Below are 12,366 nucleotides of genomic sequence, written 5' to 3'. Positions count from 1 at the left end.
TTTTGTCAGATCTATGATGATGCGACAACCACCATCTTTTTTGTTTTTGGTAAATATATTGGACACGAATTCTAATGGTTCGTGTTGAGTTTTCTCAATTACACCTTTTACGTAAAGCCGCTCCAGTTCAGCTTGCGCTTTTGATTTTTCTTTATCAGAAAGCACGAACATTCGGTTCGGTATATGTTGAACTGGAGGGCTGTACTTGTGTATAAACTCTATTGTATATCCCTGGATACTGCTTAAGATGCAAGTATCGGTTGTTAACATGCTCCTTGCATTCAGAAAAGAGTGTAATCTCCCCCCAACCTCCATGCTCCCTGTATTTTGTAGGGAACCAGACCCACCTACCTCCATAGTTACCAGTGGCAGGTTTACTTCTTTTTGTAGGTTCTTCGCTGCTGTTGTTACGCTGGTTTGGTTGGCGTTGGAGGTCCCCGCATCTTCCAAGAAGGCCGGCCTGGGCCATGGCCTAAAAAAGACTCCTGTTTTGAGTACCGGGCCTTCGAGCTTTCACCAGTTCTGCTGGTGGGTGCATAGGGGTGCTGTCTTTGGCTGCAGTGGGTTTTTGTTGGAGTCCCTTTTATTAGTCCCAGGGTTTTTGCTTCCTCATCGAGCTCCTTGACTTGCTTCGATAGGTTGCCTCCAAGCAATAGTATTGGTGGTTTTGTGGTCCCAGGTTTGCACAGTCCCGCGAATTTTGGGTTTAGTGTGGGTTGAATGGCACTCTTCCTGATGTTATTTATTTCATGTTGAGTGTTGCAGAGTAGTGCCAGTGCATCTCTCGTTCCTGCACCCCTTGCACACTTGTCTTTCTTTCTGCGGACCCCTCTTCCAGGTCAGCCCAGAACTGACCCTCAGTGCTCCCCTCCGATGAGGTAGAAGCACTGTGCAGCCCTTCAAGAGGTACTGCTGTGGGTTTATCATAGGGCCCACAGTGACCCGACTCCATCTCCCGGAGTCTGTCACGTTGGAGCAAATGCTCCACACACCGCTCCATCCGGCTCCAGCGCTCTCGGTCGCTGGCTGCCCGCGGTTGTTCAAAGTCGGACTCCTCTGAGTCCACGACCTTGTTTGTTTTGTGTCTAGCCTTACCGCCCGGCCGCGTGGATCTGGCCGGTGCGGAGGCGACATCGGGCACAGCTGATCCCACTATCGGTGATCCAAGTGCCGCTGGCTGCTGCTGGCTGCTCCGCGGTCCTCCCTCACCAGCTTTGTCGCAGCCCTTTTCTTCTTTGTTTTGTCCATGTTCCCACCTGTAGTTGGAAATGGAAACAAAAAAGACCGCAGAGTAAACTCTTACCTGCAAGTTGCGGCTTTTAAAACTGCCGCTGCGGGGGAACGTCGTTCCACCGCGTCTGACGTTTCGCAATGCGTGTAGTGATATATGACATGCATGCGTCCTGGCGGGCTTCTTCACGTAGTCACTCACGTGACTCCGAAGTAAAATTCTGAAGTGTATAGACACATCCTATCTGCTCAAGTTCGAACAAATGCCTCAAAACTCATTGGCCAGCGGTTCATTTTACGGCAAGACAATGAACCCAAACATACTGTTAAAGCAACAAAGGAGTTTTTCAAAGCTAAAAAATGGTAAATTCTTGAGTGTCCAAGTCAATCACTCGATCTGAACCCAATGGAGCATGACTTTTATATGCTGAAGAGCAAACTGAAGGGGACTAGCCCCCAGAACAAGCATAAGCTAAAGCTGGCTGCAACACAGGCCTGGCAGAGCATCACCAGAGAAGAAACCCAGCAACTGATGATGTCCATGAATCGCAGACTTCAAGCAGTCATTGCATGCAAAGGACATGCAACAAAATACTAAACATGACTACTTTCATTTACATGACACTGCAGTGTCCCAAACATTATGGTGCCCTGAAATGGGAGGATTATGAATAAACACTGCTGTAATTTCTACATGGTGAAACCAATTGTATAAAAAATACCCTTTAATAAAATCTGACAATGTGCACTTTAACCACATGTGATTTTTTTTCTATTACAAATCTCAAATTGTGGAGTACAGAGGCAAATAAATAAATGGTGTGTCTTTGTGGATAGCAATATATATCATGGCAATGTCCTGAGTGAGGAATTGGAACGATTCCTCCCCATTACCTTGTGACGCCTATCGCTCTATCCCTCGCCCTCACTTCGGGAAATCCGACCATACTGCGGTGCAGCTTCTTTCTGCCTACAGGCAGTAATTGAAGAGCGCACTCCCAGAGGACTGCACAGAGCTGGTCGGGGTGGGGGGGGGTGGGGGGGGGGGAGGGCAGAGGAACAACTCCAGGACTGTTTGGAGTTTGTAGACTGGGCAATGTTCAGGGACTCGGCAACGGACCTGAATGAATACGCCACAGTCGTTACAGACTTCATAAAGAAATGTGTGGAGGACTGCATCCCAACAAAAACCTTCTGAGTGTTTCCTAACCAGAAACCTTGGATGAACCCATGAGATCCGTACTCTTCTGAAGACCAGATCCCGGGCATTCAGGTCTGGAGATACAGAGGTCGACAAGAAAACCAGATACGACCTTGGTAAGGCCATCAAAAAGGCCAAAAGGGACTTCTGCTCCAAGCTGGAGGATGAGACGGATGTTCGGCAACTGTGGCAGGGCTTGAACGCCATCACTTCCTACAAGGCAAAATCAGGAGGCAGCTCAATTGTCAGTGAAGCATCACTCCCTGACGAGCTCAATGCGTTTCACGCACGCTTTGATAGGGAGAATACTGATGTGCCTTCCCGAGCCCCCATTCGCCCTGATGGTATTTCACTCACAGTCACAGAGGCCGACATCAGAAGATCCTTCAGGGGGGAGAATCCTCGGAAAGCACCTGGACCTGTGTTCTAAAAACCTGTGCGGACCAATTGGCTGGAGTTTTTACGGACATTTTCAACCTCTCACTTCTGAGGTCTGAGGTTCTCACCAGCATTAAAAGGGCATCAATATTACCGGTGCCCAAGGAGAACAAGGTAACGTGCCTCAATGACTATCGACCAGTGGCACTAACGTCTGTGGTGATGAAGTGCTTTGAGAGATTGATTATGGCGCAAATCAACTCCTACCTCAACAATGAACCACGACCCACTGCTGTTCGCTTACCGCCACAACAGATCAACGGTGGATGCGATCAAACTAGCTCTCCACTCTGCTCTGGACCACTTGGACAACAAAAACTCATATGTCAGGCTGTTATTCATTGACTACAGCTCAGCGTTTAATACAATCATCCTCTCCAAGCTGGTTACCAAGCTCTCAGATCTGGGTCTCTGCGCATCCCTCTGTAATTGGATCCTCGACTTCCTCATCCACAGACCACAGTCTATCCGTATTGGTGGAAATCTGTCATCCTCGATAACAATCAACATGGGAGCACCTCAAGGCTGCGTGCTCAGCCCACTGCTTTACTTATTCTATACTCATGACTACGGAGCCAGACATAGTGCGAACTCCATTATCAAGTTCTGTTGTGAGACGAATCACTGATCGTGACGAGTCAGAGTATAGAAGTGAGATCGACCGATTGACTGAATGGTGCCAGCACAATAACCTGGCTCGCAACACTAGGAAAACCAAGGAACTGATTGTGGACTTTGGAAGGGGTAGGATAGGGACCCAAAAACCCAAAAGGGTCAAGAACTCCAAATTCCTGGGCGTTCGTATTTCCGAAGATCTTTCCTGGTCCCAGCACACTGATGCAATTATAAAGAAAGCACATCAGCGCCTCTACTTCCTGAGAAGATTACGGAGAGTCGGTATGTCAAAGAGGACTCTCTCGAACTTCTACAGGTGCACAGTAGAGCGCATGCTGACCGGTTGCACTGTGGCTTAGTTTGGCAACTTGAGCGTCCAGGAGCGGAAAAGAATGCAGAAAGTTGTGACCACTGCCCAGTCCATCATCAGCACTCACCTCCCCACCATCGAAGGGATTTATCGCAATCCTGCCTCAAAAAAGCTGCCAACATCATCAAGGACCCACACCATCCTGGCCACACACTCATCTCTCCGCTGCCATCAGGTAGAAGATACAGGAGCCTGAAATCTGGTACATCCAGGTTCAGGAACAGCTTCTTCCCCACAGCCATCAGACTATTAAACTCGCCATCAAACAAACTCTGAACTATAACAGCCTATTGCACTTTATCTGTTTATTTATGTGCATATATATGGTCTATGCTATATAGACACACTGAACTGTTCTGTGTTTATGCTTACAATATTCTGTTGTGCTGCAGCAAGCAAGAATTTCATAGTCCTATCTGGGACACATGACAATAAAACGCTCTCTTGACTTGCAGTTGCCCAGAATTACACAGCATTGAACCTTAATAAAGCACATGCAATATTCTCCTGTCCTACCTTAAGATCCACAATTTTGCATTGCCTTTCTGCTGTTGATTTTCTCAAATTGTTTGGCTTCCAGAATCCTGGTGATACACCTTCCTGCGTTCTTAATTAAAATTGATTAGTTAGTGGACTGTGGGCATGTATTGATTTATTTTATCTATCAAAATCAACAAGTTTGAAAAGTTTCTGCAGTCTTACATTAACATGCATTTCATACTATTTTTAGTATCCATTTGTAATGTTTTCCCTTGACCACTGGTGCAATGTGAAACTGCTACCTTGTGCAATTCCCTTTGCACATAAAGAGGAAAGCCGAGCTTTCAAATGCTTACAGTTTCAGCACTACAAGAAATCTACAATAGTTGTATAAAAGATCACTCAAAAAGCAGGTGTGGCAGCATCTCTGGAGAAGAATAGGTAACGTTTCGGGTTAAGACCCTTCTTCGGACTGAGTCAGGGGAAATGGAAACAAGAGATATAGATGGTGATATAGAGAGATAAAGAACAAATGAATGAAAGATATGCAAAAAAAGTAATGGTGATCAAGGAAAGGTGGAGCCCACAGTGGTCCATTGTTGGCTGTGGGGTTGGCGATAACAAGTTATGCAGCCAACAAAACTCAACAGGACGACAGTGAAACACTTGTAAGGGTTGTAAGCTGCCCAAGCAAAATATGAGGTGCTATTCCTCCAATCTGCATTTGGCCTCACGCTCAGTGTTGCAGTGCTAATTTTTTAGATGCTGGAGCTACCAAACGGGGGCGTCATTTCAGGTTTTGCTTTGGGGGGGGGGGGGGGGGGGGGGCTCGTTTCCCAGGAGGGTCAAACAAGATTATAGTCTATCTACATCCCAGTGTATAACTAATACCATAAAACATATAATAATTTAATAATATGTCAAAATATTGCACGGTTGCACTGATTAATGATAATAAAATATTAATTATAGTAAAGCAAGTAAAGAAAAAGACGGTAATCATGTATTTTTACAGAGGTGCCGACCCGGCACCAACTCGCCCTGACTCTCCCGCAGCTCTGGGCCTTCACACATACACTCACACTCACTCACACACTAACTCACACACACTCTCACTCACCCACCCACGTACTCACTCACACCTGCAATGGACCACAACTCTACTTAATTTGACGGCAGATCCACACCCTCAACAAACGCTTCCTTGCCTACCTGGACACAAGCTTGCTCGCCTCCAGACTGGTCCCTCCACCAACACCCCTCAACTTGACCGCCCGCAGGCGCCGCCTGCCCAACCACCACGAGGCCGAGATGGCCACCACGAGGAGCAGCAACAACAACCACCGCCTCTCCGACCCTCACCGCCTTCCGGGCCAAACCCAAGCCCGGACCACCGAAACTGCCGCGGCTACTGACTCTCACCGCCTCCCTGGGGCCACCACCTCGGGTCACCGCTGTTGTCGCTGACTCTCACCACCTCCCCGGGGCCACCACCGCTGTCGCCGACCTTCACTGTCTCCCCGGAGTCACCGATGCTGCTGCAGCCGATCCGTATGTCTACTCCAGCCCCCCACAGGCCTCCACCAGCGACCCTCGCCTCTCCACCGGTCACCAGCGGGCCGGAGCCGTCACCCCATCAGTTCCAGGCTCAGCACCAGGCCCATAACCTCCACGATGCAGACAGCACGTGGTCTGATTCTGCTGGGTCCTGCTGCTCCCCCCACCCCTCCTACAGGGAATCTCAGTAGTGATGGGTCTTCCCCTTACCCCTCTTTTAACCAGATTACCCCAACCACACACACGCTAGTTAAAATTTCCCACTGTTTTGGCTTTTTTTGGAGGTGGCTGATCGGCGCTCCAGCAGCACTGCACCTCTGCTCACACTGACAATGGAGGAGGCTCAGGACCTGCTGCAATTTTGATAACCATCTTTACTATCCATAATATCATCTGCAAACTTACTAATCATGCCAAATCGTTGATATAAATTACAAGCAGCAAAGGGGCCCAGCAATGATTATTCTGGTAAACCTCCTCTGCACCCTTTAAAGGCCTCAACATCCTTCCTGTGATGAGGCAACCAGAGCTGCATGCAATTATCCAATTGCAGCCTAACCACGTCCAAGACAGCTGCATCTTGACTTCCTGACTCCTATAGTCAAAGCCCAGATCTCTGAACGCAAGCATACCATCAGCATTCTTTACGACTCTATCTACTTGTGTTACCAGTTTCAGGGGTTTATGGACTTGGACCTCAAGAACCCTCTGTACATAAATGCTGTCATGGGTCATACCAATAATTGTATATTATCGCCTTACATTTGATCTCCCAAAGTGCAACACCTCACATTTCTTTGGACTAACCTCTACCCGCCAGTTCTCCACTCATTTTTTTGTAGCCGATCAATATCCCGCTGTATACTTTAACAGCCTTCCTCACAGTCTGCAACCTCAGCAATCTTGGTGTCATCTGCAAATTTACGAACCAACCAATAGAACATTTGCAACTAACTTTGTTCTGTGGCTCTGGGTCATATAGAGAGCATATAGGGTCTGATTTTTAAAAAGAGACCCTCTGCAGCTCATGTTACGCAATATCCCGTGAAGACACAGATACATTTAATTAATTTACCTCAAAAACTCACCCCGGATGTAATATTTCGTAATATGGTCGCAAAATAACAAATCTTTTGCATATAAATAGCATCCTGTGTACACTCTTCCATCTAGCTCCTGGTATTTATCTGAATTCTACACACTAGTATCATCTCATTCAACAGGCAGTGCACAATTCTCCCTCTACCGAAGATCACTCACAACAGGATGGAGGCTTCAATGTCTGAATTACAGCCACATTGTCCACAACCAGGGATATGCCCATGATCATAATTCCTAAATTAACAAATCTTAACCTCCTGAAGATCCAGAGAAGAGGGTGCAGCAAGAGGAGATGAGAGGGAATTTGCGGAGTGGGAGGTCAGATGCGAGTGAAAAGAATAGGAATGCAAAGCTGACCGGAGCAGCGGGTGTGAGGTGGTTCCCACTCAGTATCTGTCTGGTCACAGGGCTTTGGAGATTTACCAGAACCCTCTCCAGAGCAGAGTCGGTCCCTTGCTGTAACTTGGGTGCTGCTTCGCAATTACACTCCACAAGGGCCACATCAGTAGAGTAGCTGACTTACAGCGCCAGAGACCCAGGTTTGATTCTAACTATGGGTGCTGTTTGTACGTTCTCCCCGTGACTCTGGGTGCTCCGGTTGCCTGCGGCACTCCAAAGCCATACAGGTTAGTAGGTTAACTGACTTCGATACAAATTGTAAATTGTCCCTTGTGTGTAGGATAGTGTTAGTGCATGGGGTGATCGTTGGTCTCCGCGGACTCAGTGGGCCGAATGGCCTGTTTCCACGCAATATCTCTAAACTATTCCATGAGTCGGTATCAAGAACAAGATGTCAATGAGTTTTAGTGTGAGATGTAGGAGATTTAAAGTGGATCTGAATGGTAAGTTTTTTTATTTACACAGAGAACACTTGATATCTGAAACGTGCTGCCAGAGTAAGTGGTGAAATCAGATACAATCACTATTTAAGAGACAGTTAGACAGATATTCAAAAAGGCAGAGAATAGAATAATATGATCCTAATTTAGCCAAATGGGTCTAGTGTAGAGGGACAAATAGGTCAAGTGAAGAGCAGATAGGTCAGCATGGACGTTATGGGCCAAAGGGCCCATTTCAGTGCCTTAAGGCTCACTGACAGGGCTCCAGTTGGCCATGGTCCATCATCAGTTTCTACAAGCCCTCGTCGGAGGTTCCCCGATGCCATAACTCTAGCGGGCACCTTGTCTGGAGGTGATGAGCGTTCACAAGGGCGTCGGGAGGTTGGGAAAGAAGGGCAATGGGCCCCTCTTCGAGGGCAAAGGGGAGGAGCGGAATGTCCCCGCCCTGAGGGCGAGTGGCCACTCCTCAAAGGAGGGTGTGTGAGGGTAAAACCCCTCCCTGTGAAGGAGGAGCAGCGGTGGGTGCCGCCCAGCGCCATGGGAGCACGGCCCCGGCAGGGCCCCCGGGCTGGGAGCCCCACTGCTCTGATCTGCTCTCTCCACCCACGGGCCTCATCGCAGCTCCCAGGCCCCGCTCGCCATGTCCCGCTCTCCGCCGCGCCCTGCGCTTCAGCTCGGCCATTTGCAGCGTCGGCGCCGCCCTGCCTGCCATAGCGGGCGGGGCGGGGCAGGGCGGCGTTGCCCGGGTACCGGCAGCGGGCCTTCACTCACTCACACTCACTCACTCACCGCTCTGCTCTGCTCTGCCCGGACACTCCTCGCCCAGGCGTGCCGAGCCCCGCCGCACCGCGCATGCCCCGTCGCACAGACCCTGGGACACGTAGTTTCCGGCCCGCTGCGAGAACCGGAAACGGTGCGCATGGACTACACCTCCCATGATGCACCTCGGCCAGCCGCCATCTCTGTCCGGAGAACAACACGGGTCCAACCATGATCTCTGGGTCTAACAGTCTACTACGCGAATTGGAGGCGCAACACCTCATATATCGCTTGGGCAGCGGTGTGAATATTGACCTCAAACCCACACGAATTGTATTGCGATTGGGGTGAAGCGGCAGCAAACAAACATCGCCTGGTGTTGTCTGGATTAAAGGAGGTGCTGGACCATCCATCAGTTGCCGGAAAATCGATGGTGGGACTTTAACGTAATTCACCGTAAATGCGTACAACAATAAACCCAGCCTGACAACAGTTACAACAGCTGTCTGTTTCCCTCTACCCTCTTATCCAGAAACCCAAACAGTACTCCCAGAGAGGCAGAGATTCATTTGTACTTCTTCCAATCTGATCAATTGCATGCAGTGTCCACCATATGACCATTGTAGAAACTAAAGCAGATTGAGTGATTCACGGATAGCCATCCTCGTGTCAGCAGGTGGGACCCCGAGCTTTCAGTTGCATCAATCCGTCAGTCTTCTTCTTCTTATCGAGTCCACACACAAGATTAGAAGTTGTTCAGCCAGAGCTGAACACACTTCTTGGCATCTGCACAATGGTGTCTGTCTTGCGCTTCTTGTGCGTGGTGGTGGAAAGATTGGTTGAAACAGGGCCGCGACGTGAACGCTCTTTCCTTGGCCCCAATCCCTGTCAGTAATCTGCACTGTTATAGCTATGTCCAATATTAGCTTGAAGAACAGCAGCTCATTCTTCGTCTACCTGACGTCCACTAGGATGTCCCAAGCTTTCTCACCTCCAGACGCACCTCCACCGGCAAGATTCCAGCCCCTCATCCTGTGTCTGGGCACTTTGCAGTCCTCTGGACTTCATGGTGAATTATACAACTCCCATCAACGTGCTTTCTCTGTCTGCTACTGAACTGGCCATTTGGTCAGACAACTGAACACAAACAAATTGCAGACCCCTCAAACCTGCCCCATCATTCACTATGATAGATCAGCATTGATGATCAATGCTGATATTGATAGATCAGCACTAAAATACAAACACTCCCTCTCCTCTCAACCTCTTTCTACAACCCACAACGTTGACATCCAGGTTTTTCCTAGTTTCTATCTCTGCGGATGCTGCCTGATTTTATTAAGGGGCTTCAGATGGTTGCTGCAACTTGATCTTTTCCTTGGAGACACAAGGAACTGCAGCTGCTGGAACCTTGAGTAAAACACAAGTGGTGGAGGAACTCAGGAAGTGTCTGTGTAGGGAATGGATAGGCCCTACACCACCTCCCTCATCTCCATCCAGGGACCTTAGCAGCCCTTCCAGGTGAGACAGGTTCACATGCACTCCCTCTAAACTCATCTACTTGTGGAGACCGAGCATAGACTAGGCAACCATTTCGCCAAACACGTGCACTCATTCTGCCAAGGCCTGCAGCATCTCCTGGTCTCTAATCATTTTAACTCCCGTTCCAATTATCACACTGACCTTTCTATGAGGTCACACGCAAACTGGAGGAACAGTACCTCATATTTCACTTGTATTAGTATAAGCTTACAGCCTAACATTGAATTCTCCAATTTTAAGTAATACTCCCTCCTGCTCATCCCCCTTTCTTGTGTCCCTCCCATTTCATTCACTATTCCGCCCCCCCACCCATATCACTTCCACCTATATCCCTGCATCTGGTTACACATTTCGTATCTCTGTGTCTGACTTTTACACCTGTCTCTTTTTCATCACTAGCCTTTGTCCACTCATACAGCATGGAAACGCCCTTCAACCCAAGTTGCCCATACATGCCCCATTTACACTAGTCCCACTTACCTGTGTTTGATCCATATCCCTCTAAACCTATCCTAATTATCTGTCCAAATTGTTTTCAATATTGTGATAGTACTTGGCTTAACTACTTCCTCCAGCAGCTCGTTCCATAAACCTACCACCCTTTGTGTAAAACAAAAGTTGCCCCTTAGATTCCTATCAAATCTTTGCCCCCTCACCTTAAACCTGTGTCCTCTGGTACTTGATTGCCCTACTCTGTGCATTTATCCTATCTATCCCCTTTATAATTTTATATCTATCTATTTCTATATATATATATTACTAAAACTCTCATCTTGTTTGTTTGTGTGCGTGATTTCCCGAAACTCTGCAAAAACAGTACAGAATAGTGCTACAATTTTTGGCCCACCTTACTCACCATTGTCCTGGGGTGTGCATTAGCCCAGTTTCGTTCAGATTGAGGGTATATTTTACAAGTTATTGACATTTTAAACTTTACAAAAAAACACTTTACAAAACCACTTTTCCACTTACCCTGCCGCGTACGACGTCACAATGGGGTCGCAAATTTCATTTACATTAAAAATTTTAATTGACATTGATTTTATTCTAAAAAAAATTGATTTTATTCTATAAAAAAAAATGTGTTTAGGTTATTTTAAAGAAAAAACACGATTTTCATTGAGAATTTAATTGGAAAAAAATTGCGATTTTCATTGGGGGGGGTGGGAGGTGAGGAGTGGGGGAGCAGGGGGATAGAGGGAGAGGAGGGGAGGGGGTAGGGAGGGGAGAGGTATTGAGGGAGAGCAAGGGGAAAGTGGGGGAGCTGAGGTGGGGTAGGAGGGAGGATAGAGGGAGAGGAGGGGGGAGTGTGGGAGGTAGGGAGTAGGGGATAGACGGAGAGAAGGGCAGTGGGGGAGGAGGAGTACAGGGAGAGTAGTGGGAGAATAGAGGGAGAGTAGGGCAGTGGGGGTGGTGAGGATAGGGGTGGGAACAGATGGAGGAGGGGTGAGGGGAGGCTGGGGAAAGGGAGGATAATGGAGGAGGAGAATAGGGGATTGAAGAGGGAGAGAGATGCATTCACATTAATCTGCCATTTTAAACTTTAAAAACGTCAGCCGCGCCTGCGCAGTTGGGGGCTATGGGTGAGTGGTGGAATATTGCATTGGGGGAACGGGTCCCACTTGGTCGAGTACTATAAAATCACTTCTTCTCCTCCTGTGCTCCAAAGAATAAAATCCTAGCCTGCTCAACCTCTCCCCTTGAGTCCTGGCAACATCCTCGTAAATCTACTCTGCACCCTATCTAGCTTAACAACATCTTTCCTATAACAGGGGGACTAAAACAGAACACGATACTCTAAATGTGGCCTCACCAACATCTTTTTCAACGGTAACATGATCTCCCAACTTCTCTACTTAATACTGCAATTGATGTGTCAATGTGCCGAAAGGCTTCTTGACCACCCTATCTATCTGTGACCCCTTTCAAGGAACTATGTACCTGCACTCCTAGAGCCCTCTGCTCTGCAACACTACAAATCCCTACCATTCACTGTGTCATCTGCCAATGAACTCCTCCTCACCTGTATCCTCCTATCACCCGCCAACCTTTGTCCTGCCCCTACTACAATCATTCTGAAGAAGGGTTCCGACCCGAAATTTTACATATCCATTCCAGCCACACATGCTGCCCGACCTACTGATTTATTCCAGCTATTTGTATGATATTTCTCATGGTTGATCAAGAAATAAGAGGCTGGCTGTTCAGAACAGATGGGGAGAAATGTCTTCACC

General features: G+C 48.0%; 1 protein-coding gene across 4 annotated transcripts in view; it reads right to left on the bottom strand.

Annotated features, from left to right (window-relative positions):
- The window catches only part of zbtb37 (zinc finger and BTB domain containing 37), a 37,584-nt gene extending 28,879 nt beyond the window's left edge, over positions 1-8,705 (bottom strand). For 3 of the 4 annotated variants that reach the window (XR_004413275.1, XM_033028331.1, XM_033028333.1), the window contains exon 1: positions 8,621-8,705. The gene's annotated coding sequence lies outside the window, so the exon portion shown is untranslated. Of the gene's footprint in view, positions 1-4,370; positions 4,455-8,620 lie in introns of all 4 variants that reach the window. The other variant, XM_033028332.1, reaches the window with a different exon arrangement.
- Positions 8,706-12,366: the final 3,661 nt, after the last annotated feature.

The sequence above is a fragment of the Amblyraja radiata genome, chromosome 10, assembly GCF_010909765.2.
Source record: "Amblyraja radiata isolate CabotCenter1 chromosome 10, sAmbRad1.1.pri, whole genome shotgun sequence".
Classification (NCBI taxonomy): domain Eukaryota; kingdom Metazoa; phylum Chordata; class Chondrichthyes; order Rajiformes; family Rajidae; genus Amblyraja; species Amblyraja radiata.
The sequence above is the reverse complement of the archived record's forward strand: the minus strand, read 5'-3'. Positions and strand labels throughout refer to the sequence as shown.